Consider the following 6,000-nt stretch of genomic DNA (forward strand, 5'->3'; position numbering starts at 1 on the left):
TATTATCTTCCCATTCTAGTTGTTTCCTGTGCATGAGAATGTTTGAGACCAACCACACAGTACACTTAAAAGAAAAAAGAAAAACAAAAACTGGGGATGTACTGTATGGTGACTAATATAACAAAATAAAAATTATTTTAAAAAAAAGAAGAAAAAAGAAAACCAGGGAAGTGAATGTTTCTTGGAATTTACAAATTGCTAACAGTTCTATAGTACGAAACTGCTGATGGAATATTCCCTAAGTCATAGATGAGAACAGCAGAGACCCAAAACCACAGAGATCACTCCCAAGATCTGGAATTGTGGAAATTTATCTAAAATTTTTCTTTGTGATCAAGACAAGAAACTTACAGCAGGCATGCACACACGCACACACTTGGAGAGTGGACATTAAGAGGAGTTGGGGAGAAGAACCCTAACAGAGTTTCTAAAATCTAGAGTGTAGAAGGGAAAAAGTAATGATGGGGAAGATGAAATAAATCAAATTTGTGCAGAAGGACTGAAAATATAAGCTGCAAATAGTGGAGTTGTTCAGGAATCTCTATAAGATAAAAATACGGGCCTGAATCTTTACTTTTTGAATCGAGTCAAAGGACTCCACATTTTCTTTTGCATTCTCAGCCCATAATTTCTCTTTAGTAATTTGGTGAGGACACATTCAGGTTCTATTTCTATTGTCTATGATCCCATGTTCAACCACCCACTCCTTCTTGTGTATTCACACTCCAGCTTAGAGCCTGTGAGCAGAATTATTCAATGCCAGGCCCAAACAAGGAAAGTTGTAGCTTGGCTTTAATAACTCCCTGGTCAAATCTCTCTCTTTTCTCTGAATGTGCAAATGTTTCAAAGCTGTAAAAAGTGTGTCTAGATAGCCAATGCATTTAACTTTTTTAACATTAAAGATATCCCCACCAATAATTATTAACAATCACATAGTCCTAACAGTTAAATGTTCCTTTAGTCCAACTTTAGTGAGTGACAAAAACAAAGAGAGCCCCTATCAAATATTTAGTGATGTTAGACAAGATCCTCACCTTAGACATAAAATAGCTTAAATAGCAAAATGTGGTCCCTCTCTTATTATCCTCACTGATGAAAGAAGTTCCTGAAATTGTGTATTATTTTGTACAGTTCTGAGCTAAATCACAATGAATTTTTAAGTTGTGTCCATGGTGATTCGTCATAAAATCACATCTTGTCAATCAAATTAATCACTAATGCAACATTTGGTAATCTGATCTTTTTCTCCAAAAAAAATTTCCCACAAAGAGTTATAACACTTGTCTAACAAGGAACATTAATAAACTATACTTTTTACCTAAAGTCAAGACATTTTAAAGATGTTTAAGGAGAGTCAATGTAATAAGTGACCAACTCTTTCAGGAAGAAAAATGATGTCCTGCATTTTGTACCACTTGAGTTTCTCTGACGCCTAAAATATGTATTTACATCATCCCACAGCTACACAAAAACAAAATCAGCAGGGAAAACTGTCCCACTGATGATTGGCAATCCCACAGCTCCTCTCCATCTGACCAGCTTTCACCAGAGGGCAATATTTCAGGCTTGCACATGGAAATCATAGACTGCAAAAGCCCTAAGCCACTTAGCATATTAAACCCTGAAAATGGCTCATGACAAACACTGGAGTTCTTAGTTGAATTTCCTTTCATATTAAAATCCCATCTTCCAATGAGGCATCCTGTTTCCAGTCTTGATATCCAATTTCAAGTGTAAAGAAGATTTCACATTTATTGCTTTCACTTTTTTGTACGTTTCTAATTCTCTGATAGACACACAACAAATGGCAATGAGCCAGGGGAATATCTTCACCTTTACTTTTTTCCTTTTCTTTTCTTTTTTAGATCCAGATTATTTCAGTACTCTTTAATAGCAAGTAGTATGTGTTCTTTCTTGTTGTATTGTTTTTTCCAAACGAACAGTAAAAAAGTGTATATGACTTAATGCCTTACAGATAAAGGTTTGGTTTTTTTGTTTGTTTAGCCAGCGGACTTCTTTTTATACAGCTTTGCATACTGGCTTAAAGGTCACAATGTTACACTTCTGTCTCTAGAGAAAGAAAAGTCCATTTCCTGGCCTTAGTTTAATATATGATCACAAACAGGGCACAAAACTCAGAGCAGGGAGCACCCTATATACCTAACATGCCTGAGCTTAAAAGGATGTCAATAGAAGCCTAAGAAAATATGTTTAGCCTTTCTCTTCTGTAGCATTCTGGTCTTCTACAGGTATTCAGGGTTGAGGAGAGAGGAAATGCTGTATGTAATAGTTATAGGTCAACGCTGTTGCAGAGAAGGAAGAGGAAAGCCTGAGACAGGGGTAACAAAGCAGTATACATGATTGGGGTGGCAAATTAGTCGTTCGCGGGAGTAGCAGGTGGGTTTTCAACTTTAGTTTACTTCACAGGGCTAACTAAATGGATGCATGATTATCACTATGACAAAGAAAGTTTGAATCCAAAATTACATGTCACAGGTACCAAATTATGCTACTGACTTCCTAATGTAAAGGATTCGAATGATTTCAAATTTTGTCTCAATAGTTCTGAGCTGGGAATAGCAAAGAAGTTGCACTCATACTCCTGTCTGTTAAAATCCTTATTTAGCCCATTTCCATGGAAACTGAAATCAGATCTCTCTCTCTCTCTCTCTCTGTCTCCCTCTCTCTCTTTCTCACACACACATACGCATGCGTGCGCGCGCGCACACACACACACCGAAAAAAACCTGTATAGAGTTTGGTGTGTACACACATGTGTCTGTGTCTATGTGTGTTTGTGCATGCATGTGAGCACCCACAGGAGAATTTCTGTGGGGACACTCTCATCAGTGGTAACTCTCCCACAAATGGAAGAAATGCCAGCAGTGGAAGAAAGGCCAGACTGACTTCCTTTTTCAGAAGCCAATCTATAATGTAGATAAAAATCCCAGGTCAGAAAAATAAATATAACACCCAGGCCTTTGCTACCAATTCCTTGGAGAATTCCGTTTCATAACTGCATGTTCACTTAATTTAGTTAACTAACTTGGAAATATTTTATGGTAGAAAGTCATCAGCAGGAACTAAATTTAATCCTTTGGACTTTTGCCCACTTTGCTTTACTCTCAAGAATTTGACATTTCTCTAAATAGCCCAGAAAAATAAGGGCCAAGGGAAAAGAGAAAATGAATGAGTTCATTTTAATATTTCAACATATACGTGGTTAAATTTCCATCCTAATGGCAAAATAGTATGTGCGTATTCCAGATTTATGGAGATATTTAGTCAATGATTCCATCATTGTCTACAACTCCCTTGAAGACTAATCAACATTCAAATTACTGCCTATAAAAGGGCACTGCTAAAACCTATAGTAAGGTATGAAAAAGAATGAACACTGCCCCTCTCTGTATTTCTTGAATGATGTCATCAGGCAACCTGCATACCTTCTATACATGGACAATTTTTGATAGGGGGAAATATTTTACTTTCTATTTCTGTTCCTTTTTTCCATAAGAAAAGATAAAACGGGATTTCTGTTAAAAAAATTTCATTTTAAAATGAATTGTAGATGATAATTTTGGATCTTAAAGTAGATTCACTTACCATACCCTTCAGCAATGTTGGTGAGTTTTGCAACTCATGAAGTATTTAGCTTTTGCTAGAATCCAAAATAGAATGAAGAGCTATACATTTCAGCTGGCAAAGATCAACAGGGCAACAGCACAAAGCTCATGTTTGATCTTAAACGTTAGATTTTTGATTTAAACATCACTGCAGCATATTCTCATTTGTGCTTCATACTTGGATGGGTAGGGTACAGAGAGTCTGTATTCAACACCTGGGGAAGGGCAACGATTTTACTTTATAAAACAGAAAAGTCATTTCTTAGCATTAAAGAAATAATTAAGCATGAAGAGTAAGGGGTAGAAAACTAAAATTTCTTTTATTTAAATTCAATTAGCCAGCATATAGTACATCATTAGTTTCAGATGTAGAGTTCAACAATTCATCAGTTGTATACAACACCCAGTGCTCATCACATCACGTGCCCTCAATACCCATCACCCAATTACCCCATCCCCCACCGACCTCCCCTCCAGCAACCCTCAGTTTGTTTCCTGTACTTAAGAATCCTTCATTAGTTTGTCTTCCTCTCTGATGACTTCCCATTCAGTTTTCCCTCCCTTCCCCTATGGTCCTCTGTGCTGTTTCTTATAGTGCACATATGAGTGAAACCATATGATAATTGTCTTTCTCTGATTGACTTATTTCACTCAGCATAATTCCCTCCAGTTCCATCACATCGATGTAAATGGTAAGTATTCATCCTTTCTGATGGCTGAGTAATATTCCATTGTATTATACTACATCTTCTTAATCCATTCATCTGTTGATAGACGTCTCAGCTCTTTCCACGGTTTGGCTACTGTGGACAATGCTGCTATAAATGTTGGGGTGTAGGCGTCCCTTCGGATCACTACATTTGTATCTTTGGGATAAATACCTTGTAGTGCAATTGGTGGGTGGTAGGGTAGTTCTACTTTTAACTTCTTGAGGAACCTCCATACTGGTTCCCAGAGTGGCTGCACCAGCTTGCATGCCCACCAACAAGGTAAAAGGGCTCCCCTTTCTCTGCATCCTCGCCAACATCTGTTGTTTCCAGACTTGTTAATTTTAGCCATTCTGACTGGTGCGAGGTGGTATCGGATTGTGGTTTTGATTTGTATTTCCCTGGTGCCAAGTGATGTGGAGCATTTCTTCATGTGTCTGTTGGCCATTTAGATGTCTTCTTTGGAGAAATGTTCTGTTCATGTCTTCTGCCCATTTCTTGATAGGATTATTTGTTTTGGGGGTGGTGAGTTTGATAAGTTCTTTATAGACCTTGGATATTAGCCCTTTATCTGATAAGTCAAGTGCAATTTTCTTCTCCCATTCCGTAGGTTGCCTTTTACTTTTGTTGACTGTGTCCTTTGCTGTGCAGAAGCTTTTTGTCTTGATGAAGTCCCAATAGTTCATTTCTGCCTTTGTTTCCCTTGCCTTTGGAGACGTGTCTAGCAAGAAGTTGCTGTGGCCAAGGTCAGAGGTTGTTGCCTGTGTTCACCTCTAGGATTTTGGTGGATTCCTCTCACATTGAGGCCTTTCATACATTTTGAGTTTATCTTTGTATTTGGTGTAAGAAAATCATCCAGTCTCTATATGTGGCTGTCCAGTCTTCCCAGCACCATTTATTGAAGACACTGTCTTTTTCCATTGTATATTCTTTCCTGCTTTGTTGAAGATTAGTTGACCATAGAGTTGAGGGCCCATTTCTGGGCTCTCTATTCTGTTCCATTGATCTATGTGTCTGTTTTTGTGCCACTACCAAATTGTCTTGATGATTACAGCTTAGTAATAGAGCTTGAAGTCTGGCATTGTGAAACACCAGCTTTGGTTTTCTTTTTCAACATTCCTCTGGCTATTCGGGGTCTTTTCTGGTTCCATACAAATTTTAGGGTTATTTGTCCCAGCTCTGTGAAAAATGTTGATGGTGCTTTGACAGAGATTGCACTGAATGTGTAGATTGCTCTGGGTAGCATAGACATTTTAACAATATTCATTCTTCCAACCCATGAGCATGGAATATGTTTTTCCATTTCTTTGTGTCTTCCTCAGTTTCTTTCATAAGTGTTCTGTACTTTTTAGAGTACAGATCCTTTACCTCTTTGGTTAGGCTTACTCCTAGGTATCTAGGAGTAAATGGGATTGACTCCTTAATTTCTCTTTCTTCTGTCTCATTGTTCATGTATAGAAATGCAACTGATTTCTGGGCATTGATTTTATATCCTGCCATGTTGCTGAATTCTTGTATTAGTTCTAGCAATTTTTGGGTGGAGTCTTTTGGAGATTTCACATAAAGTTCATGTCATCTGCAAAGAGTGAGAGTTTGACTTCTTCTTTGCTGATTTGAATGCCCTTTATTTCTTTTTGTTGTCTGATTGCTGAGGCTAGAACTTCTAG

The sequence above is a fragment of the Ailuropoda melanoleuca genome, chromosome X (genome assembly GCF_002007445.2).
Source record: "Ailuropoda melanoleuca isolate Jingjing chromosome X, ASM200744v2, whole genome shotgun sequence".
In the NCBI taxonomy this organism is placed as follows: domain Eukaryota; kingdom Metazoa; phylum Chordata; class Mammalia; order Carnivora; family Ursidae; genus Ailuropoda; species Ailuropoda melanoleuca.